The sequence below is a fragment of the Cibotium barometz genome, chromosome 3 (assembly GCF_041138505.1).
Source record: "Cibotium barometz isolate CiBa-2024 chromosome 3, ASM4113850v1, whole genome shotgun sequence".
Classification (NCBI taxonomy): Eukaryota; Viridiplantae; Streptophyta; class Polypodiopsida; order Cyatheales; family Cibotiaceae; genus Cibotium; species Cibotium barometz.
The window spans coordinates 46,050,815-46,077,247 of NC_141048.1; the positions used below are offsets into that span (position 1 = coordinate 46,050,815).

At 42.5% G+C, this 26,433-nt stretch overlaps 1 protein-coding gene across 1 annotated transcript in view; it reads right to left on the reverse strand.

The window, feature by feature from the left end:
* The window catches only part of LOC147640137 (pleckstrin homology (PH) domain-containing protein), a 250,341-nt gene that overhangs the window by 11,373 nt on the left and 212,535 nt on the right, over positions 1–26,433 (reverse strand). The window lies entirely within an intron of this gene.

Sequence of the window (26,433 nt, forward strand, 5' to 3'; positions counted from 1 at the left end):
ACCTTCTACTAGCCCCTCTCCATATAACTCCGTGTGGAGCATGGGTTTCACAAAACACTAGACCATTAATGCAATTAAACAATTATACTGGCCACAACCTTAAACATATGATGTCACTTAATTCCACAAAACTATAAAAGAGAGATGTGCACATTTGACACCACATTAGAGGCCGAAATGTGCCCCGCCCCAGTATTTTATTACCCAAGAAGAAAAATATGATGTACAAGCTTTGAGGGCAACCCCAAAATACCATGAATGGGTGTAAACCACCTCTTCTTGCCGTAAGGATACTGGTCTTCAAGTTGCCATATGCGATATACCATCTCGAGCACCTTGACCAAGCTTTGGGAGCTTGATCTTTTGTACTGAATGATCCCCCATTCTCAAAGCTTGCACAATAATGCATATTTAGGCTTCTCGGAATCCATTAAACCCCTTTTTACACCGGAAATGTCCAAGCTTGTGACGAGCCCCCTAACTTCTTAAAAGTTGATTGCAACTTTATACTTTAAGCCAAATATCCAAGAAAGAATCATGCCCCATTAAGTGAGCGAAACGAGACAGAATCATAAATCAAATATAACTGAAAGAATCCATATTCTAAATAAATGTGCAAATTAAATAGGTCTCCATAATACCAATATCCCATATGTCCAAATATCATAACCATGGCCCAAATAAATGGGCGAGAAAAATTAGTCCTATCAGCCAAGATATCATAATCATGTCCCAAACAAATGGGCGAGACTCATGAGTCTCCATAATACAAATACCCGAATCATCTCTTTGAATTCACCAACTCCAACGAGTCGTTTCCCAATCCCTAGTGTCACATCAAACGCATGCTACTCTCCACTGGATTCCTTGGTTAAACATTTGAACACCAGGCCAAGAAATAGAAGACCGATTGACCGTGCACGTGGATGCAGAACGCTTACTAGAACTGAGCGCAGACATCAATCTACGGACACTTGATGTAGACATAAGTTCCCCAACCAACAAGGTGTCAATCCACATGACTCTTGGCATATACATAAGTCCCCTACCAACTAGGCATCATGCCCACTCTACCACTTGCATTGCATGTTGGTTCTCTAACCACACACCTAGGAGGAGAGGTGGGCACTTCCTCCTGGTACTCTGATCACACACGTTGGTGGAGAGGTAGGCTCATGTGTGTAATATAAGGTTAGAATCATTCACACGCATAGATATCTTGGTGCTCAATAAACATTTCTACTACACATAGTTTATTGGCATTGTCCCCCAATCAAAATCCATAGAAAAATCCTCAATTGATGAGTTGTCATGCGCTTCGAGTAAAGCGAGCCATACATCCATATGATAATCACATTTACTGTCACCATTTGGCCACCCAATTGGTCCACCCATGCTTTCTTATCATGTATGTACATTGGACTGGTGTCCATGGCAGTTGTATATGCCGCGGATTGATGCCACTCATGTGTTACTGTGGACTTGGCTTTCCGTTGGGACTCCGTGTACACGCCCGGAAATGCTTGGTGGATTGGTGTTCCATTGGGTCTGGTACCTCGTGTACTTGCCTGGAGCATGTCTATTTTGGTATAGTCTCATGAACGGGGATTATCCATACCAATGCTGCATTGCATAGCATCTTTATGTGCTTGCAATTGAAATTGCATGCTGTTTTCATGCTTGCTTGACCAATGTGTAGTTCCGGGTAAAGGGACGCCCGCCGCCCGTGAACCGTGCGTGTGAAACTGTCTGCTAACATGGTTATGTGGCATGTGACAGGTGGTAAGTATTGGTCATAAACCTAGACTTAGGAGTTAGCACTAATTTATAAGTGAGTGTGTAAAACTTCATTAAGTTTTGGGCAACCAAAACTCACTTATAAATTATGACTAGCCCGGTGTTCACACACACTGATGTCCTGAGGTGGACATAATCCAATGTCCACCGCTTAGACCTTATCCCCTTTGTACAAAGGGAGTAACCAGCCATGTGTCCACTCTAGCTTGCTCCACAAAGCACCTGCCTACCACCTACGCTGGACAACTCACCACCTCTCTCCTCCTCCTCTCTCTAGAGATTGGCGCCTCCTTCATGAGGGCTGTTGGGCTGCATTTTTGCACATTCTCCTTCCCAAATCCATTTCCAAGCTTGCTAAGGTGATTTTCAACCTTCCAAGAGTGATTCCGGATGCTAATCACTCTGCTACACACTCCCAATGACTGAAATTCAGAAAAACAGCTCTCTTTATTGTTGTAATTTTTGGTCTTTTTGTTGAAAACCCTAATTTCAACCCTCCTTTCTTAAGCTGAACCATAGGGGAAGCTTTCCAAAGGTTCCCTTCATCCTCTTGAAGACTTTTGTCGTGAAGAATGGCGACAAATCGAAGATCTCTTCACTCCAAGGACTTCCATCGCGAAGACTTCCGCTGTCATTGACTCTACTTGCAATTGATAAGCTTTAATGCTTATATATGGAAGCAAGTAGCAGGAGGGAGGAACCGGATTACAAGATCACATACCCCGTGTAGTATTCTCTTGTCCTACGTGCTCTCTTGCAGATTGTTGCTACCATGTGTTGGTGGAACAATAGAGAGCACATGGTAGGGAACATGGGCATTTGAGAGCGTAGTGTGGATTGCAAGTCTACAACGACAACCACTTGTTTGCAATACTGTATTCATATGCACTGGTATGGAAATCTGGTCAGAAATGCCCATGACACTATGTACTTGATTCTCCCAAGATCAATATACTTTATTTGAGGGAGGGGTCGGCCGTTCCAGCTCATTGTGTGTCTCTTGTCAATTCAACAATTTACTTCTTGTATTTGAGCAAGTGTCCATCAAATCTTAGTGTATTTAAGTGTATTGATTAGCATTGTGTTCAACCAAGTTACATTGGTATCAGAGCATACGGTTCTCTTTCACTTCTATCGTGAGAGACGATCACCGTGAACACTAGCTATCTCTACACTTAGAACATTATGGACAACCATACAATGAATGTTGGAGATGCTAACACAAGAGGCATGGATAATGAAATGCATGCTTCCAATGCTTTACAGGATGAGCAAACTCATGTAGTACACAATAGGGAACATGAATATGTGGGATAGCCATCCCGTGGCAAAGAGAAGATGCAGGAAGAAGAGTTGAGGAGAAATGATTTACTTGTGGTAGCATCGAGCATATTGCAAAGGTATGCCCAAACAAGAAGAAGCGTGATAATGATTTTCTTGTGGCGCCTTTGAATGGCTGTGATGTATTGCTTGGAAAGCCTTGGCATATACGTATTGATCCGTGCAAGGCTTACAAGACCAACAGGATCACCTTCATGCTTAAAGGCTGAGAGCATGTAATTGATGCTGGTGAAGAGGGTGATACCATTCCCCTTGTATCTCATGTACAAATTAAGAAAGTAATGAAAAAGAGTGTTTTTGCGTACTTGAATTTTGTACGAGATCATGTTGAGGAAAATAATGTACATGTAAACACTCTTAGTAATGATAGGCTGAAATTTTTGCAAGAGCACAATGATTGTTTTGGTGATGAGTTACCAAATGAGTTGCCACCCGTACGACCGGAAGATCATCGCATTGATCTTGTGCCGGGTAGCTCACCGCCTAATAGGCCAGCCTATCGTGTAAGTGCATCCCAAAAAGAGGAGATCATGAAGCAGGTGAATGAGCTTCTTGAGAAGGGTTTGGTTTAGCCAAGCTCTTTCCCATATTGTTCACCCGTCCTCTTGGTTCAAAAGAAGGATGGATCCTTTCGTATGTGTGTGGATTATAGAGCTTTGAATAAGCTTACCATCAAGAATCGGTTTCCGATTTCACGCATAGACGACATCCTTGACAAGTTGGATGGATCGGCATGCTTTAGCCGAATTGATCTCAAGAGTGGATATCATCAAGTGCGTGTAGTGCCTAAGGATGTACACAAAACTGCTTTTAGGACAGCATTTGGGCTTTATGAGTATCTTGTTATGCCTTTTGGTCTTACAAATGCCCTGGCTACATTCAATAGAATGATGGATCGCATATTCCGTGGGTACAGGAAATTTACAGGTGTCTTCTTTGTGATGACATCCTAGTCTTCTCGAAGACCGAAGAAGAGCATAAAGCTCATTTGGCCATTGTTTTTGAAGAACTCCATAAGCATAAACTCTTCATAAATGCAAAGAAGAGTAAGTTCTTCTTGTCAGAGATACATTATCTTGGGCATGAGTGCGGATGGATCTTGCAAAGATCGATGCAATTCGGAATTGGTCCGAATTGAGTTCGGTGCATGAGATCCGTAGTTTTCTTGGATTATGCTCTTACTACCGCAGGTTCATTCGGCACTTTGCATGGATTGCTTCTCCTTTGCATGATTTGACAAAGAAGAAGGCCGTGTTCAAATGGACTAATGTAGAGAGGGATGCATTCCTCAAATTGAAAGATGCAACTACTCATGGTCCAGTGTTGATCATTCCGGATTTGCAAAAGCCTTTTTGTGTGGAATGTGATGCATCTGGAAATTGCATAGGAGCTGTCCTTAATCAAGAGGGACATGCCGTGGCTTATGAGAGCCGTAGATTGCATGATTCAGAGCTATCTCTTGGCATTTATGAGAAAAGTTCTTGGCTGTAATTCATGCACTTACTATATGGAAACATTACCTTCTTGGGGCCGATTTCACTTGAAGACAGATCACCAGAGTTTGAGGTATTTTCTTATCCAAACTAAGTTGTCAGAGAAGCATATGAGGATGGCCGATTTCCTCTCTATGTTTCATTTTCAGATCTTGCACACCTCGCGAAAGAAGAATGTAGTGGCCGATGTATTGTCACGAAAGCCGTAGGGTGCATATCCTAAGCTTGCAACCAGGTACTATGGGCCTTTTCGAGTGATCGAGAAGATCAATGAAGTGGCTTTCAGATTGGCATTACCTAGTCATCGGCACATACAATGCTTTTCATGTGAGTCTCCTTCGCAAGTATGTAGGGACGGAGCCCAGTGAAACGGTCATTGAGGATCCACCAGAAGTGGATGAGCTTAAGGAGATCTTGCAGCCAGAGTAGATTGTGTATCACAAGGAACGCAAGCTTGCTCTGCAGGTAAAGTTATGAGGCGTTACCTTGTGAAGTTTAAGAACTATCTTCCCATTGATGCTAAATGGGTAGATAAAGAGTTCTTCAGAGATTGCCCGCATGTGCTTTAGACATATATTTGGATGCTTTTCAGTTGCGGACAACTGTTTAGAAGCCGGGGGGGATGTCACCATTTGGCCACCCAATTGGTCCACCCGTGCTTTCTTATCATGTATGTACATTGGACTGGTGTCCATGGCAGTTGTATATACCGGGGATTGATGCCACTCATGTGTTACTGTGGACTTGGCTTTCCGTTGGGACTTGTGCCTCCGTGTACATGCCCGGAAATGCTTGGTGGATTGGTGTTCCATTGGGTCTGGTACCTCGTGTACTTGCCTGGAGCACGTCTATTTTGGTATAGTCTCATGAACGGGGATTGTCCATACCACTGCTGCATTGCATAGCATCTTTATGTGCTTGCTTGCAATTGAAATTGCATGCTGTTTTCATGCTTGCTTGACCAATGTGTAGTTCCGGGTAAGGGGACGCCCGCCGCGAACCGTGCGTGTGAAACTGCCTGCAGACATAATTATGTGGCATGTGACAGGTGGTAAGTATTGGTCATAAACCTAGACTTAGGAGTTAGCACTAATTTATAAGTGAGTATGTACAACTTCATTAAGTTTTGGGCGACCAAAACTCACTTATAAATTATGACCAACCCGGTGTTCATACACATTGATGTCCCGAGGTGGACATAATCCAATGTCCACCGCTTAGACCTTATCCCCTTTGTACAAAGGCAGTAACCAGCCATGTGTCCACTCTAGCTTGCTCCACAAAGCACTTGCCTGCCACCTACGCTGGACAACTCACCACCTCTCTCCTCCTCCTCTCTCTAGAGATTGGCGCCTCCTTCACGAGGACTGTTGGGCTGCATTTTTTGCACATTCTTCTTCCCAACTCCATTTCCAAGCTTGCTAAGGTGATTTTCAAGCTTCCAAGAGTGATTCCGGATGCTAATCACTCTCCTACACACTCCCAATGACTGAAATTCAGAAAAACAGCTCTCTTTATTGCTGTAATTTCTAGTCTTTTCGCTGAAAACCCTGATTTCAGCCCTCCTTTCTCAAGCTGAACCATAGGGGAAGCTTTCCCAAGGTTCCCTTCATCCTCTTGAAGACTCTTGTCGCGAAAAATTGCAACAAATCGAAGATCTCTTCACTCCAAGGACTTCCATTGCGAAGACTTCCGCTGTCATCGACTCTACTTGCAATTGGTAAGCTTTAATGCTTAAATATGGAAGCAAGTAGCAGGAGGGAGGAACCGGATTACAAGATCACATACCTTGTGTAGTGTTCTCTTGTCCTACGTGCTCTCTTGTCCTGCGTGCTCTCTTGCAGACTTTTGCTACCATGTGTTGGTGGAACAATAGAGAGCAGATGGTAGGGAACATGGGCACTTGAGAGGGTAGTGTGGATTGCCAGTCTACAACGAAACTTGTTTGCAATACTGTATTCATATGCATTGGTATGGAAATCTGGTCAGAAATGCCCATGACACTATGTACTTGATTCTCCCAAGATCAATATACTTTATTTGAGGGAGGGGTCGGCCGTTCCGGCTCATTGTGTGTCTCTTGTCAATTCAACAATTTACTTCTTGTGTTTGAGCAAGTGTCCATCACAATTCACGCTTTTTCCTTGTATACACATACAAGAGTAAGCACTTAACCAAAATACATATTTGCTAAACACAAAACAAACAACAATGGAAAACTACTTATCTCTTGTTTTTCAAGCTAGTCATAAGTCCAGAAGAGATTGCTATCACCATTTGATCCCTTCACCAGTCTTGATCAGTGTTTCACACATTGAACAGAGGCAAGGTGTGAACGAGGATTTTCCACAGAAGAAAGCTGAAGCATGCACTGGCATATTTTGGCCTGAAGTGTTGGCTACAGAGCATGAGCAACATGGGATTTTATTTCTTGGTGTGACTTATAAGGTTTACAAGTCAACAGGTTCACGCATTAAAGTTTGGTCGGGTTTTTGGGCATGCATATGTGGACAGGAGGGGGCGCCTAGAGGAAACTTGGCCTACAAGTTGAGAAAAGCATAAAGTTGATATTTTGGGCTAGTCCAGCTTCTTTTAGCAAAAAGGGAAAAGCACATCAAATATATGCTGGTCGACTTTATAAAAAGCGGAGTGGGGTTTCTCTTTTGAGGATCATTTGGCGCTATCTCCTCCTGGTCAACAACATATTTCTCTCCTTCACACCTGGCCATACACAACAACAGTAGTCTGCTTGTTTTGTTTCTCTCCTCCTAGAGTTGGCCGTATAGTGCACAGCCGCCGCTGGTCGTGTGGACTGTCACTATTTGGGCATTCTCTGCGCTTCAGGCCTATGGACGAGTTCTGTAGGATGGACTGGCATCTTATTGGTTGGGGACTTATGTCTACACCGAGAGCCAGTAGGCTGGATATATGGGTTGGGATTGTGTATCTGCGCCCAAATCCAGAGTGTGGTACCACGGACTACAAGCTAAATGAATAGGGAGACTGTTCAATGCATCCTTGCATAACATGTTTGCAAGTTTAAAAATCCTGTCTTTGCATGAACTATTTGATTGCATGCAAGATTTGTTTGTGTAGTTCACATGTAGGGGACGCCCTCTTGTGAACCGTGCGAGTGAAACTGTATTCTGACCTCGTTTGTGGGCTGTAGACAGGTGGTAAGTACACCACTTTACTCTTTTATGAGTTAAAGCAATGTATTCTTTGTTTTGCAGGTCCACACTTTAATAAGTGTGTCCGCCCAAGTTATAAGTGAGATTGGGCGTCCACACTTCATTAAAGCTCGGGCGGACAAACTATAAGTAAGAATAGACTAGAATTCCCTTCCGGTCGGCTAGGCGAGTGTCCAGGCACCCTTCCCACTAAATTTGTGTGGAAAAGGGATGGTTATGGACTGGGTGGCAGTATGAGGACCTGCCACCATGCTATTACTCATTTTGAAAATTACCTCTCTCTACACTCTCTCTCTAGAAATAGGCGCCCCCCTTCAAGAGAGAGCCTATTTTTGTTATTCTCTCTAACTTTTTGCTTGGTGAGAGTGCTGATTTTCATTCCCTCTTGCTCCCAGCTCCAATGGAAAGCTTGAGGATTCTTCCTTTCACAGTTAAGCCTCCAGTTGCTCACCTTTTCACTCTATCTCTCTTTTCTAAATGAATATGGAGTCTCCTAACCATTCCACCGCCCCCAAATTCTGCTGAAACCCTAATTTTCAGAAACCCTAATTCTGCAGAAACCCTAATTTCAGAAACCCTAATTTTGGAGGAAACCATACCAAGCTGTGCCCCTTACTCATAGGCATCTAAAGAGCCCAAAATGCCCAATTTTGGACTCATATAACCTGCTTAAAACCCTAAAAATCAGAAACCCTAATTTCAGCCGGAAGTGGAAAACGGTCACATTCAAGCTGTAGTTCGTCCGCACGGAGGTGGAGCTCGACATTGATCGTCCAATACTTGGTAAGAGCATTTTGCAAGCAATTTTCAATTTGAGATTCGAATGCTTTGTCAATATGGTCTCCTATGTCTCGGTCCTGGCACACACGTGTATGTGTATGGATGCCAGTGGAGCATAGCTGCGTTTGACAAGCTTCAAGGAATCAAGGAACGAAGCTACTCTCAAGTGAAGCTATGGATTCCATCGTCTACGACAAATTTGTTTGCAATGCTGTTTTCATGATCATGGATGCACTTGAACAGTTTGGCATGTGAATGCCCGTGAGGCTTGTAACAGTTTTCCTTGATAATAAAACCTATTACAAGGGGGGTCGGCCCTTTCCGGCCCTAGTGCAGTGTGCAAAATTAAAATTCAGTTTCTTACTCTATTGTGTTGCGCCATTTAAAATTGTTTAATTATGTTAATAGCTTAAGTGTTTGCCAAGATTGTGCTCAACCCCGACCGGGGGAATCTCATTGGTATCAGAGCCTAGGATCTTCCTCCTTTCTGTGTGGAAGACGGTCCTAATCTAGCTTACACTAGCTGTTAGCATTCTTAAGCATTATGGCGAGCCAAACAGGTACTTCACGGGATGTAAATCCAAGGAAGAGTACATATGTGAAGCCAAGAGGAGACAATGTGCATGATGATACTCAAATGCATGAACAATACACTGCTGAAAATGTTTTTCTTGGGTCACATGATGGTATTGCACATGCCGGACAGCCATCTTATGTTAGAAGGGAAGGAAATGCAACTCATGTATATATGGGACAGCCATCCCGAGGTAAGGAGAAGGCTATACAGAGTGATGCACATGATGCTATGCAGGCTGAAATTGCAGACCTCAAAAGGCAATTATGTATGATGCAAAAACAACTCAAGGATATGCATGAAGACTCACAGTCAAGGCATGTATCTCGTGTGTCAAAGCATTCTCCTTTTGTGAATGATGCATTGGAAAATGTTGCCATGGAATTGGGGGTTCAACCAAGAGATATGGCTGTCTCTTACCTCATGGGACAAGGTGATGTAGTTACTCGAAAGGAAGGAGGGCTTAGGTTTAAAAAGCCTCCTCTTATGAATCAACATGCAGCTGAAACATCAAAGTTTAAATCTATTGTGCGACAGGAAAGAGAAGAGGCGTCTGCTACCTCTCATCATGCCTCTACCGCACATGTTTCTCCTCCCCACAGGTCATCTATTAAAGCTCATGAAAGTCTTCTCAAGGAACCGACTCATAAATCAGCCCCTCCTCATGATGGAATTGAGCGATATGTTCCTACTAATGAAGCAAATAAGCAACCAATCGAGAGAGATGAAGAGGAAACGCATCAACATAAGAAGAAGAAGACTAAAGAGTTTACTGCAGGTGACAAAACAGTTAAGTTTGAGTATTTTCATGGAGAATATGATTCTACCAAAGCTCTATCTTTTATCTCCCAATTTGAAATTGCTTTTCATGAGGGAGAATTTTCAGAATCATCAAAACTCAGACATGTGGGCATGTACATGAAAGGCACTGCTGCTCATTGGTGGTTGGCCGAGAAGCTTTCCGGCAACACCATTTCTACATGGGCTGAATTCAAACAAAAGTTTTATGATCAATTTTTGCCTCCAAATTTTACTCAGGATATATGCAGGAAGTGGGACAGGTTGGAGCAAAAAGAAGGGCAGTCCATTACCTCTTACGTCTCCAAATTTTGGGAGGTATTAATGGAAGTGTTACCCTTCATGACCGTTACTGAAGAAGAAAAGAAGAGGAAATTTGAGTCAGGATTGCAACCCATTTTCCAAAGAGGACTACAAATCTATCCAAACCAAACTCTTCGTCAACTCATAAACTCGGTCTTGGCTTCCGAAGAGCTTAATGTCAAATGGGTGCAATCTAGAATTGACCAAAGCTTGGGCAAGGGTAAGGAGAAAGCTGGTTTTAATGTGCAAAAGGGTGGACAGCCCTTTAGAAGAGATTTCAAAGCCATGCACAAAGCTGAAAATTCAGATTTGAAGGATGTAAAGCCCCCTCAAAGAGCTGAAAATGCAAAAGAAAAGAAACTGTGGCAGAAAAAGGGTGTTTATGGCTTGACTCCTCAACAAAGGGTACAATACATTCGTGAAGGCAAATGCTTTAGATGTGGTAGTAAAGATCACATCTCTCCACAATGCCCTAACAAGAATAAGAAGCCAGAAGAGCCTAAAGTGCATGTCAACATGGTATATGATGTACAGGGGGACATGCAAACATGCATAGAATGGTATGCAAAGCATGGGGACAACTAAAAGACCAGCCAGCTTTATTCATGCTTGATGACTGCTCCACTGACAACTTCATCTCCACCGATATGGCTGCTGCCTTGGGGATTGAAGTAGGTGACATGGGACCCGAAATTCATGCATGTTCAGCTTTTCTGGAAAAAGATGTGAAGGTTACACCCCTTATTGGAAAGCTGCGAATGCATATCCAAGGATACCTCGACCACGAGAACTTTCTCGTTGCCCCTCTTAGTGGATGTGATGTATTACTGGGAAAACCTTGGCATGCACGCCTTGAGCCTACCAAGAATTACAAGACCAACAAAATCACTTTTATGTATAAAGGTAGAGAGCATCATTTAGATGCAGGTGTGTCAGGTGATACTATCCCCGTTGTATCTCATATACAAATCAATAAAGCAATGAAAAAGAGTGTTTCTTCGTACTTGGTTTTTGTACGTGATAATGTGGAACACAGTAATGTACATGTCGACACTCTTACTAAAGAGAGGCTGAAATTTTTAAGCGAATTCGGGGATTGTTTTGCTGACTCTTTACCTAATGTAATGCCTCCTTCACGGCCAGAAGATCACCGCATTGAATTAGTTCCAGGGAATTCACCTCCAAATAGGCCAGCATATCGTGTTAGTGCTTGCCAACAAGAAGAGATTATGAAACAAGTGGGTGAACTACTTGAGAAAGGCTTGGTGCGGCCTAGTTCTTCGCCATTTTGTTCACCCGTTCTTCTTGTACAAAAGAAAGACGGTTCATTCCGTATGTGTGTGGATTACAGGGCATTAAATAAGATTACCATCAAGAATCGGTTTCCCATACCGAGGATTGATGATATCTTGGACAAGCTGGATGGATCATCTTGTTTTAGTCGCATTGATCTTAAAAGCGGCTATCATCAAGTGCGAGTGATGCCACAGGATGTACATAAGACAGCATTTCGCACTTCTTTTGGTCTCTATGAGTATTTGGTCATGCCATTCGGTCTTACAAATGCCCCGGCTACTTTCAATCGCATGATGGACCGAATTTTCAGAAATCATAGAACTTTTACAGGTGTGTTCTTTGATGACATTCTTGTATTCTCCAAGAATGAGGAGGATCACAAAAAGCACTTAAGAGTGGTCTTTGAAGAACTAAGGCAGCATAAGCTTATGATCAACGCCAAAAAGAGTGAATTTTTCCTTTCAGAGATTCACTACTTGGGACACATAGTATCAAAGGATGGTGTACGAATGGATCCTGCAAAGATCCAAACCATCAAAGATTGGCCAGAACTTAAATCTATTCATGAAGTCCGAAGCTTTCTTGGTCTATGTTCATATTACAGGAGATTTATCTTTCACTTTGCAATGATTGCTTCGCCATTGCATGAACTCACCAAGAAACGTCCTATGTTTAAATGGACAGAGGTTGAGATTAATGCTTTCAATAAGCTCAAAAATGCCATTATCACAGGGCCAGTCTTAATCATTCCAGACTTGCAAAAGCCATTTGTGGTAGAATGTGATGCTTGTGGCAATTGCATTGGAGCCGTCTTAAATCAAGAAGGACAGGCCATTGCATTTGAAAGCAGGAGATTGCAAAATGCTGAACTTACTCTTGATGTTTATCAGAAGGAATTATTGCCCGTCATTCATGCTCTCACAGTATGGAAACATTACTTATTGGGAGCTGAATTTGTTGTCAAAACTGATCACCAAAGTTTGCGGTACTTTCTTACGCAAACTAAACTCTCTGAGAAACAAATGAGAATGGCCAATTTTCTCTCAATGTTTCATTTTCAGATTTTGCATACTCCTGGCAAGAAAAATGTGGTAGCAGATGCATTGTCCAGAAAACCATATGTGGCTGCAATTTCGGTTGCTTCTCATCAAGACTTGTCTACTATGCGAGAAATGTACCATTTGGATGCTGATTTTTCAGATTTATGGGCTGATTTAATGACTGGTCATACACATGCTTCTTATGTGGTCAAAGATGGTTATATCATGAAAGATAACTGCTTATGTGTGGTTTCAAACATGAGACAAAAAGTTTTGGATGAATGTCATGCACCACCTTATGCAGGGCATAGAGGGATACTCCCTACTACTCAAATGATTGAGAGATACTTCTTTTGGCCAGGTATGAGGAAAGATATAGAAGCCTATGTACGTGCATGTGTCACCTGCCAAAAGGTAAAATTTGATAGGCAAAAGACTCCTGGTTTGCTTCAGCCTTTGCCTATTCCGGACCAGCCATGGGAAAGCATTGCAATGGATTTTATTATGGATTTGCCCCGCACCCCAAATGGCAATGATGCAATATGGACAATTGTGGACAGGTTTAGTAAACAAGCACATTTTCTACCTGTCAAAAAGACCATAAAACCAGAACATATGGTCAAAATTTTTGTGTCACAGGTATTTAAACACCATGGTATGCCCAAATCAATTGTGGGAGATAGGGATCCCCGAACAACAAGCCTCTTTTGGAGAGCTCTTTTTGATAACATGGGCACAAAGCTGAATTTTTCTTCAGCTTATCATCCTCAAACGGATGGACAAAGTGAAGCTGCAAATTCAGCTGTGTTGGATTTGCTTAAATGCTATGTGACAGATCAGAAATCTTCTTGGGAAAACTATCTACCGCTTGTAGAATTTGCATACAATAATACGGTACATGCTTCTACAGGCAAGGCCCCATTTGAGATCATTTATGGCAAAGTGGTATTGCCACCTATCTTACGCACAAAAGATGAGATATTTGCTGCTGATGACTTTGTCAGGGACCTTGATATTGCTTTTTCACAAGTTCGGACAGCCATTGCACGCTCTCAAGCAAAGCATAAGAAAGCTGCCGACAAGCATAGAAGGCAATTGGACATTAAAGAGAATGACTTGGTATTGCTAAAATTTGAGAAAGCTAGACTCAGAAAGAGGTCTGGCAAGGAGAGAGCATGCCCAAAACTCTCTACCAGGTATTATGGACCCTTCAAGGTGATCAAGAAGATCAATGATGTGGCTTTTCGACTTGCTTTACCGGATCATTGGAAGATTCATAATGCATTCCATGTGAGCCTCTTGCGCAAATATGTGGGACCGGAACCTTTGGAACCGGTTATGGAAGATCCACCAGAGGTGGAAGAGCTAGAAGAGGTATTGCAGCCAGAGCAAATTGTGTTTCATAAGGAGCGAAAGTTTGCAGGTGGCAAACTCCAGAGGCGCTACCTTGTGAAATTCAAGAACTATTCTCCTATGGATGCAAAATGGATGGATGAAACATACTTCCAGGAGTATCCGCAGCTCCTCCAAGCATATTTGGAAGCATTTCAGTTGCGGTCAACTGTTTAGAAGCAGGGGAGGATGTCACTATTTGGGCATTCTCTGCGCTTCAGGCCTATGGACGAGTTCTGTAGGATGGACTGGCATCTTATTGGTTGGGGACTTATGTCTACACCGAGAGCCAGTAGGCTGGATATATGGGTTGGGATTGTGTATCTGCGCCCAAATCCAGAGTGTGGTACCACGGACTACAAGCTAAATGAATAGGGAGACTGTTCAATGCATCCTTGCATAACATGTTTGCAAGTTTAAAAATCCTGTCTTTGCATGAACTATTTGATTGCATGCAAGATTTGTTTGTGTAGTTCACATGTAGGGGACGCCCTCTTGTGAACCGTGCGAGTGAAACTGTATTCTGACCTCGTTTGTGGGCTGTAGACAGGTGGTAAGTACACCACTTTACTCTTTTATGAGTTAAAGCAATGTATTCTTTGTTTTGCAGGTCCACACTTTAATAAGTGTGTCCGCCCAAGTTATAAGTGAGATTGGGCGTCCACACTTCATTAAAGCTCGGGCGGACAAACTATAAGTAAGAATAGACTAGAATTCCCTTCCGGTCGGCTAGGCGAGTGTCCAGGCACCCTTCCCACTAAATTTGTGTGGAAAAGGGATGGTTATGGACTGGGTGGCAGTATGAGGACCTGCCACCATGCTATTACTCATTTTGAAAATTACCTCTCTCTACACTCTCTCTCTAGAAATAGGCGCCCCCCTTCAAGAGAGAGCCTATTTTTGTTATTCTCTCTTAACTTTTTGCTTGGTGAGAGTGCTGATTTTCATTCCCTCTTGCTCCCAGCTCCAATGGAAAGCTTGAGGATTCTTCCTTTCACAGTTAAGCCTCCAGTTGCTCACCTTTTCACTCTATCTCTCTTTTCTAAATGAATATGGAGTCTCCTAACCATTCCACCGCCCCCAAATTCTGCTGAAACACTAATTTTCAGAAACCCTAATTCTGCAGAAACCCTAATTTCAGAAACCCTAATTTTGGAGGAAACCATACCAAGCTGTGCCCCTTACTCATAGGCATCTAAAGAGCCCAAAATGCCCAATTTTGGACTCATATAACCTGCTTAAAACCCTAAAAATCAAAAACCCTAATTTCAGCCGGAAGTGGAAAACGGTCACATTCAAGCTGTAGTTCGTCCGCACGGAGGTGGAGCTCGACATTGATCGTCCAATACTTGGTAAGAGCATTTTGCAAGCAATTTTCAATTTGAGATTCGAATGCTTTGTCAATATGGTCTCCTATGTCTCGGTCCTGGCACACACATGTGTATGTGTATGGATGCCAGTGGAGCATAGCTGCGTTTGACAAGCTTCAAGGAATCAAGGAACGAAGCTACTCTCAAGTGAAGCTATGGATTCCATCGTCTACGACAAATTTGTTTGCAATGCTGTTTTCATGATCATGGATGCACTTGAACAGTTTGGCATGTGAATGCCCGTGAGGCTTGTAACAGTTTTCCTTGATAATAAAACCTATTACAAGGGGGGTCGGCCCTTTCCGGCCCTAGTGCAGTGTGCAAAATTAAAATTCAGTTTCTTACTCTATTGTGTTGCGCCATTTAAAATTGTTTAATTATGTTAATAGCTTAAGTGTTTGCCAAGATTGTGCTCAACCCCGACCGGGGGAATCTCATGGACTCCAGGTTCTCTCTTTGCCCATACAACAAGGCAACCGATTGTTCCCTTTCTCTCCTTTGTGCGCTGGCCGTTCACAGCAGCAACCGGCTCTTCTCTCTCTTTCTCCTCCTGGCATTGGCCGTACATCGCTGACTATGGTATCCCTGTGCGCTGGCCATACAGTTTAGTATCCGTACAGTCTGGGCAGTGCAACAAGTGGTGTTTGGACTGATTTTGAGACTGTTTGGGACAGCCTTTTGGTACTGTTTGTATCTTGATCTTGAGCAAGAGTTTTGCTAAAGCTTTGTGGAGAATCTAGTGGAAGTTTGCACCCGCACCTTGGTTTGTTGTAAAATCTTCTACTTTGAATACAGGAGTTCATACAGGGAGCCGACTGTTCCGGCTTAGTGCTATGTTTTGGTATTGTTTGTGGTTCTTCTGCTGTGTTCCAAAGTTTGTGTCTAGTATTGAAGTGTCTTAGCCTTTCTAACAGAGCACGCTTATTAGCAACTCTTTAGAAAAAGAAAAGATCTTGGTGGAAATTGGGTTTGATAGCTATCCATATCATGGACAAGTAAGCTTTATTGGGTTATGATCCATACAAGCTTTTTGAGGAGATGTTTGCTGAATTCCAAAAGACTCTTGACAGCCAGCAACAGTTCTTTTGTGAGGAAACGAATAAGCTTTCAAAGCGGTTGGTTGACAAAGAAGCCTTATAGGTGCTCTATGCATGGGATCCTTATGTTAATAGGCTTTTCCAAGGTAGAGTGGCTTGAGATCGAGATGGTATAGAAATCTTTGGGGACCTTGCTCAAGTATATGTAGAAAAACCCTAGAGATCTAGCTTACAGATATCTTTGGGAGAACAGAGATATCTAGGTTAATCCTACTAACCAACATATCATCCCACATCCTCCTCTACAGTACAAGAATCAATAACCAGAGGGTTTGGACAAAAACTCCTCCTACAAAAAGAAGAGATCTAGATCCTCTTCAATGACACCTCCAGTTAAACATGAGGATTTTGAGAGGACTACTGATCTTCTTCCTGGCTTTGAGGATGGCCCTCGAAAGAAAACAAAACCAAAGTGCACAATTAAAGACCGTGTTGGGTTTCAACTTGATCAGGTTCTTTGTCCCCACAATTTACAAGAGACCCGAGAGCAATTTACGTCTTTCCTTGTTTATGGATATTGTGGCCTTTGTGACCATGAGTCACTTCACTGCACAAAATTGATAATTTTGAGTGATTCAGAGGATGAGTCTGAGCAACGAACTCAAACAAGGCACACTGGCTTCAGGCCAGATGAGTATGAAGAAGAGTCTTAGAAGCTTTGAGATCGTTTGTTATTATTGAGGATTTTTTTTCCCGTAGAGTAATTCTTTTACATGAGGATAGTTTTGTCATGGCTCGAGCTATGCTTTTTGGCAAATCCTTCGATGGTTATGCTTCCTTTTTGGTTAAGTACTACCTTATTTGTAAGTTGTACTTTTTGGTTCCACTAATACATGTATATACTCAGAATTTTTGGCTTTTTAAGCAAGCTCACCCTCACATGAAAGTGCAAGGAGAAAGTGTGTTTTTTAGTGTGTTCCAGAAAAGCAGAAATTTCTTGTTGTAGACGGCAACATCTTAAATTTTTCTGGAATGGATCTCTACTTTCTTGTATTATGGCTGCAATGCCTATAACTACGTTGAGATGAAAATATTTTCTTCTTATAGAAGGGAATTTTATGATTTCTCTTATGATTCTCTCACCCACCTACTAGTGGTGTACTGTTGGCTATTGTTTTCGAGGATTATTGTCGGTGTTTAGCTCGAACTTTTGGAGTGATGCCATAGCTGGTAATGAGCTGTATTTCGCACCTTTACAGACTATTCTGAGCCTACACCCATATGGGACAGTGGTTTTTGTAAGTACGACTATTCGGTCTGTCTTTATGTCAAATTTCTTGGTGAATGTCTTTTATCATGGCTGGTCATGTGGATAGTAGTATGGACAGCCCATCAGGCTTCCATCGAGGATTGATATATATATATATATGCATGAAGCGAGGTCATTCTGTATGACCTCTCGCATCTGCATCACACTGTACATGTGTGGCATAGGGAGCTTGACATGACAATACGTGTATGGCATATGAAGCCTCACATGACAATACATGTATGGCATATATAGCCTGACATGACAGTACATGTAAGGCCTATGGAGCTTGACATGACAGTACATGTGTGCCCTATCGAGCCTGACATGACAATACATGTATGGCTTATGGAGCCTCACATGGTGTAGTTTCCTAGGACTAGCTATCTTGGTGTTCACTTTCTATTTATGTTTTGAGAAGGTTCCAAAAGGATTCAGAATCCCTGAACATTTTTCTTGATTGATACAACTGAGCATATCGGTATTTCTTCCAGCTTAGTTGCATTTATGTGTGTACGTGTCCACAGTTGCATAGAAACGCGTTTCATACAGGTTCGAAACGTACGAAACGTTTCGAAACGTTTCGTCCTGTATGAAATGCGTTTTTTTCATCATCCAATTTTTTTATTTTTTATTTTTATTTTTATTTTTATTTTTATTTTTATTTTTTTGTGTACAATGTAGAGACGGATTGCATTGAGAGTTCTCTCCCAGGATTGCAGTTCAGGGCCTTGTGAGAGAAACTGGAGTACATGGGCTCTTTTTCACACAAAAATGAGAAATAGACTCTCCTCAGCACAATTGGAGAGGCTTGTCTTTTGTCATTGTAATCTCTGATTGCTAAAACAAAAGGGTCATCCCATTGAGCCTCGCCATGTGAATCCAGATAAGATTGATATCATGAAGTGCAAGGAGATTCCCGACATTCCTCAGGAGGAGAGAGACGTCTATTCTATGCTCTATGAGGAGATCATGGCTCCGGCTCGCACTACACGATCTTCTCGAGAGGCTAGTACTAGTAGTGCACCTGCACCTCTAGAGGATGAGGCATTTGAGGACTCGGCTACCGGCAGTGACCTTGAGAGTGAGGCTGCAAAGGCAAAAGATGCAGATGAGGATGAGCATGAGGATGCAGATAGTAGCTAGCAGCTGCTGCCAGTATCATTTTATTTGGACATGTTATTTAGTTTGAACTTTGGACATGCTATTTATTTTGATCTTGGATTTTGAGTCATGACTCATCACCCACGTGGTGATCCTTTTGATTTCTGCTTAGTCATCAGTGATCACCCACGTGATTTGTGATATCATCATATCTTACATGTATTTTGTTTTTATTGAAATGAATTCAATGTAGTCTCTTATAAGTTATGTCAACAGTTTTTTCTTTTCTATATTTCAAGTTAAAAATATACATGTTTTTTCTATTTTGTATGAAACCTTTTTGTACCCGTTTCTTACCTTTTATGAAACGTTTCAAAACGTATGAAACCCGTTTCATACCTGCCGTTTCTGAAACGCCTGGCAACTATGTACGTGTCCCATATTTGAAGAGTATTCCACTGGTATCAGGCTTATATAGTTGCAGACACTGCTTTATAAGACGGAGGGGATGTCACCATTTGGTCCCTTCACCAATCTTGATCAGTGTTTCACACACTAAACGGAGCCAAGGTGTGAACATGGATTTTCCACAAAAGAAAGCTGAAGCATTCACTAACATATTTTGGTTTGAAGTGTTGGCTATAGAGAATGAGCAACATGGGATTTTATTTGTTGTAAGGTTTATAAGTCAACAGGTTTAAGTTGATATTTTGGGCTAGTCCAACTTCTTTTAGCAAAAAGGAAAAAGCACATCAAATAAAGGCTGGTCGACTTTATAAAAAGCGGAGTGGGGTTTCGCTTTTGAGGATCATCTGGTGCTATCTCCTCCTGGTCGGTTGTAGATCTCTCTCCTTCAAATCTGGCCGTACACTGCTACGGCCGTACATTGCAGCAGCAACCAGCTTGTTTTGTTTCTTTCTCCTCCTAGCGCTGGCAGGACAGTGCACAATGGCTGGTCGTGTCGACTGGAGGTTCTCTCTTTGGCCGTACAGCAGGGCAGCTGATTGTTCCCTTTCTCTCCTCTGTGCGCTGGCCGTACACAGTGGCAGTAGCCGGCTATTCTCTCTCTTTCTCCACATGGCGCTAGCCGTACAACGCTGACTACAGGTACCCCTGTGCGCTGGCCGTACAATTCAGTATCCGTACACTTTGGGATGTGCAACAGCTGGTGTTTGGACTGAGTTTGAGACTGCTTGGGACAGCCTTTGGAAAGCCTTTTGGTGCTGTTTGTATCTTGATCTTGAGCAAGAGTTTTGCTAAAGCTTTGTGCTAAAGCTTTGTGGAGAATCCAGTGCAAGTTTGCACCCGCACCTTGGTTTGTTGTAAAAGCTTCTACTCTGAATACAGGAGTTCCTATCGGGGCCGACCGTTTTGGCTTAGCTCAGTGCTGTGTTTTGGTATTGTTTGTGGTTCTCCGCTGTGTTAAAGTTTGTGTCTGGTATTGAAGTGTCTGTCTATTGCCCAGAGTATCCTGGCTTGGTTTCAATTGCTATGGACTTCGATAGCATAACCCAAATACCAATGAACTCGTCAAGGCACAAAAGTAAAATATGTGCTTCCAAAATAGATTAAACGACCTCATATATCCATAAGCTAGACATTCTTCTGCTCATGCTCATGATACATGTCTGCTTCCATAAATGGATAGGCTCGTAGTGTTTAACTACACTAATAGCTAGTGTTTATACCCCGTTAAGATGTCTTCACACAAGAATGTGAAAGAGACAAGGCTTTGACACCAATGTAACTCCAAGTGGAGTAGGGGTTTCACAAAACACTTGACCATTAATGAAATTAAACACTTAAATTGGCCACAACCTTAAACTACGTCACTTAATTCCACAAAACTATAAAAGAGAGATGTGCACATTTAACACCAGAGAGGCTAGGATGGACCGATTCCCACCTTGGATTACTTTATTACCAAAGGAGAAAAATATCATGTACAATCTTTGAGGGCCTTACTCTTCCCATGGGAGATGCCAGATTATCCATATGCAACCATCACTAGACCATACACATGAGCTATCATCAAAAGAGGCCCCAAAATACCATCAATGTGTGTAAACCACATCTTCCCATGAGGGTGGTAATCTTCCCCATCACTAGGGATCTTCAAGATGCCATATGTGAGAGAAAAACTCAGCTGAAGCAAATAATACTTCCACATATACCATAATTCCAAAACACCGCTGATATACAAACTCGGGTAGCTGTAAAACTCATGTAGAATAGTCCAGACATCTTCAGGCACACCATCACAAGCACAATGAACAAGTCCGAAAATAGCAGCATCATGGGCAACCAAAACACAATGGGGCAGCACCAATAGAGCTGGTACAACACGTACATAATTTGGAATAGTAGGTACATGGGCTGGTACAACAAGCACAATGGCTGGCACAACAAGTACAATGATTAGTATAAGTTTAGTGGCTTGTATAGGAAGTACAATTGCGATACAAGAGGTACAATGGCTAAAAGAACAAGTACACTGGCTTGTATAGCAAGTACAATGGCAGTACAACAGGTACAATGGCTTGAAGAGCAAGAACAATGGCTCATATAGCAAGAATACCGCCATAGAAAATCTAGAGAGAGAGAGAGAGTATCCTTTTGTAGAGGAAAGTGAAGTATTGTAGAGACTCCATAGAGTGTTGTAGGCAAGCATGTGAGCAACCAACATGGTAGAGGTTAGTTTGCACCAAGAGAGCCTCAAATAAGGAAAGAGTGCTCTAATTTATAGATTGAGGATCTCATGAGCTAGAATGGCAAGAAAAACGAATGCCCAGTGGAGAGCTAAGGTTGTCTCACTTTGATCAACTCTCGTGCCACATTTCCCAATCTAAGATATGGTTCCCTCCCATAAACTTCATCTCTAAAACATCTCAACTGGTAGACCTTTTGTCAAAGGTGCTTTAGCAAGTCCCCTCATTTTGCTTAGCTTACAGACGTAATGGCGCAAACGATTTTCCATTGGGGGTTGTTCAAAAATAGGAGTTTGTTCTTTTGTATTCCACCATATTAGAAATGCATGTGAGCACCATGTAGAAACATGTTTCAATGCTAGATCTTTCCCAAATCCTCGAGAGCTCGCCATACATGCTTGTGACTTGATACTTCAGCTCTAATGCTCATTTCTATGTCCAAGAAACCATGTTGAGCGCCTAGACCAAGCTTCGGGTGCTTGAAATTTTGTACTAGATAATCTTCCATTCTCGAAGCTTGCACATTAATGCGGCTCTCACTTATATAGTGATAACTATATAACTATGCTATAAATAGCTAACTTGCAATAAAGGCATCCTGGAATCCACCAAACCCCTTTTCACAATGCATATATCTAGGCTAGTAACATCCGTTCTAACTTCCTAAAAGTTGTTTGCAACTTTAGAATATAAGCTAATATCCAAGATAGAATCATGTCCCATTAAGTGGGCGAGACGAGACAATGTCATGAATCAATCCATGTTCCAAAGAAAAGGGTGAGACTAAATAAGTCGTCGTCCCAAATAAATGGGCGAGACAATTCAGTCCCATAAGTCCATATATCATAACCATGACCCTAATAAATGGGCAAGACAAATCAGTCGCATAAGTCGTGACATCATAATCATGTCCAAAATAAATCGGCATGACAAATCAGTCCTATATGTCGAGATATTATAACAATGGCCCAAATAAATGGGCGAGTCTAATGAGTCTACATAATAGAAATATCCAGAACATAATAAGTCTCCATAATACAAATATCCAAATCATATTTCTCTATCCAATCCAACAACTCCAAGGAGAAATCCATCGTTCCCCAATCCCTAGTGTCACGTCAAATGCATGCTACTCTCCACTAGTTTCCATGCTTATACATGCAAACACCAAGCCGAGAAATAGATGACCGATTGATCGTGCCCGCAGGTATAGAACTTCCACTGGTTCTGAGCATAGACATCTCGTTCCTAGTATACTAGATTCAAGTCTCCTGACACTTGGCATAGACATGAGTTCCCCTGCCAACAAGGTGTTAGTTCACATGACCCTTGGCATAGACATGAGTCCCCTACCGACCAGGTGTCGTGTCCACACTTGTACTCTGTGTTGGTAATCTAATCACACACCTTGGAGGAGAGGTGGGCTCAAGTGTGTAACATAAGAAAAGAATCACTCACAGGCATAGATATCTTGGTGCTCCATAAATATTTCTGCTACACATAGTTTATAGGCATTTCAATCACGAATAGAAATCCATAGAAAAATCCTCAATCAACGAGTTGTCATGCTCTCCATTAATCCAATACATCCTAGTAAAGGGAGCCACAAATCCATTTGATGATCATGTATACCATAGATATCACGCTTTTCAACCATTGACAATGTTTCCCTAAAAACAACTCAATTCACCCTTCTCCTTGTGTACACACACAAGGGTAAGCATTTATCCAAAATACATATTTTCTAAACAGAAAACAAACAAGTCCTTATAGTTTGTCAAGTTTGTCATGAGTCCTGAAGAGAAATGCTATGGGCTTTGATAGAATAACCCAAACACCAATAAACTGGTCCAGGCACAAAAGCAAAGTCTGTATTTCTGAAGTACATTACACTAACTCATATACCCCTAAGCCAGACATTCTTCTACTCATGCTCATCATGCATGTTTGCTTCCATAAATGGATAGGCTCGCAGTGTTTAACTACACTAATAGCCAATGTTTATGCCCCGACAGGATGTCTTCACACAAGAGTGTGAAAGAGCCAAGGCTCTGATAACTATGTATGGGGTAGGGGTTTCACAAAAAACTTTGACCATTAATGCAATTAAACAGTTTAATTGGCCACAACTTTAAACATATGTCACTTGATTCCACAAAACTTTAAAAGAGAAACGTGCACGTTTAACATCGCATAGAGGCTGAAATGCCCTCCCCCCCGCGGAGTATTCTATTATCCAAGAAAAACATGTACAAGCTTTGGAGGCCTTACTCTCCCCATGGGAAATACCAAATTATCCATATGCAACCATCAGTCACCATACACACGGGCTAGCATCAAAAGAAGTCCCAATATACCATCAATGTGTGTAAAACATCTCTGCCCGTGAGTACTGATCTTCCCCATCACCACGAGTCTTAAACATGCCATATGTGATAGAAAAAAAAATCAGCTGAAGAATATAATACTTCCACACATACCATAAATCCACAACATCGGTGAAATACAAACTTGGGTAGCTATAAAACCGGTGTAGAACAATCCAAGAAACCCGTGTAGAACAGTCTAGACAGCTTTAAGCACCATCCAAGACAATATGAACAAGTCGGGAAAGTAATAGAATAGCGGGCAATCAAAACATGTCATGGCAGCACCAATAGAACTAGTACAACAAGTACATAATGTGGAACAATAGGTACAATGGCTGGTATAATAGGTAAATAGGATGGTATAGCAAGTACAATGGTTGGTACAAGAGGTACATGGGCTCGTACAATAGGTACATAAGCTGGTATAGCAAGTACAATGGTGTTACAGTGGCTTGTACATCAAGTACAATGGTTGGTACAAGAAAAAAGAGGTGGGTATCACAAGTACAATGGCTGGTATAGTGGTTGGTACAACAAGTATAATGGTAGATACAACAAGTATAATGACTATCATAGCAAGTACGATGGCTAGTACATAAAGTACAATGGCTAGTACAACACGTACAATGGCTAGCACAGAGAGTATAGTGGCAAGTAAACTTGATATAGCAAGATAGAAAAGCTAGAGATGTAGAGAATCCTTTTATATAAGAAAGTGAAGTAGTGTAGAGACTTCCATAGAGTGTTGTCGACAAGAATGTGAGCAGCCAACATGGTAGTGGCTAGTTTGCTGCAAGAGAGCCTACTCAAATAAAGAGAGAAGGATCCAATTTATAGATTTGGGGCTCTCATGAGCTAGAATGGCAAGAAAAAGCTATAATGACAAGTGGAGAGATGAGGTGACAAGTGTGAGGCCACTTGTCTCACTTTGATCGATTGTCATGCCACATGTCCCAATTTAACATATGGTCCCCCCCCCCACCCCCCACCCCCCATAAACTTCATCCCTACAAATATCTCAACTTGTAGACCTTTTGTCAAAGGTGCTTTAGCAAGTCCTGCCATTTGCTTAGGTTAGAGACGCAATGACATAAACAAAACAAAACCTCATCCCAAAATGTGGTGATCTCAACCAATATGGGACGCAAAGGTGCCAAGAGAGTCCTGTGCAGGTAGTTGAGAAAAAGATCCCTTGATCCCACTCCCTCATATTGGTTGAGATCACCATACCCATGCAAGAATTGCACCTCCCACGCCCCCCTCCCTCTTCCAATTGAACACAGAGGAAAGTGGACTGAGACCATGAACCGAGGCTTTGATACCATTTTGGAAACCAAGAGCTACCACACCGCCCATGGTGTGTCATGATACCACACCACGAATGCCATAGACAGCCCAACATGCCCCTTCCATGAGGGCCACTAGCGCCCTTGTAGGCAGACACATGCACATGGACTTGCAGAGGGTGCAAGATTCGCACCTCGAACAAATCCCCCATTCTCAAAGCTTGCACATTAATGCAAAATTGGGTGTCCCAGAATCCACGAGACTCCTTTTCACATGGGAAATGTCCAGGCTGCTGACGCAGCATCTCAAGGAATCTGCCACCACCAGATCCATCGTTAGATTCCTCCTAGGCACATGCAGATGTGGATGCTTATGTAGGTGCCCCAACAGCCCTAGCACCCCTTGGCCGTAAATTCCGCCAGTCCCAACTCCCTTGGCTGAGAGACCTACACGAGAGCGGGAGACCTACACAAGAGTGGTCATCATTGCCACCAAGCAGTGAACTCCAATGCAACAGCCCAGCGGACAAGAACAAGCACATGCGTATAGCAGTCCCCCTGCGCTCTGATATCATATTGAAGATTGGGCTGCATGCTAGGTGTCCCAAGCCTGGTCGCCTAGTCGCCCACGGTGAGCGTCCTCAATATGTGCACAGAGATGAGCTCTCCTCCCATCAAAATCTTCATCATTCTACACTTAAAAAGGTCTGGTTTCCAAGCATGTAGGATCTCCTTATACTGCCACTTGTCGTCTAGGAAACGGACCAATTATTTTTATAATCTCTGTATCTCTTGATCCTTCTACCCTATTTGGTGTGCCTCACTCAACTGTTCTTTGATCCAAAAGGTAGAGATTTGTCTCCCATCTTGCCACCATGACACAAACTTTCAACACCACTCCCTTCATCAATAAGGATGTCATCATCCTTGTGCACTAAACACTGTTAAAGAAGCCTTGTTGATGTCATTCTAGACACCCCAAGATAGTGGATTCTTCCCCTGTCCACAGATATGAGGAAGGCCTGCATGGATGGAATAATAGATAGGGCACTCCAATAGGGTATGCTTCTCTCTCTTTAGAGGGACTACCCGGGAGGACACACAGCCGACAGCCCAGCAGTGGGCACCCCGTGGGACTCTAGTTGAGAGAGCTATCCCATTGGGCAGATCCAGACGCCCGAGGGCTCACGGATCCTTACATCGGAGATGGTGCCTACACCGGAGGATTCAGAGCATCATTGCGAG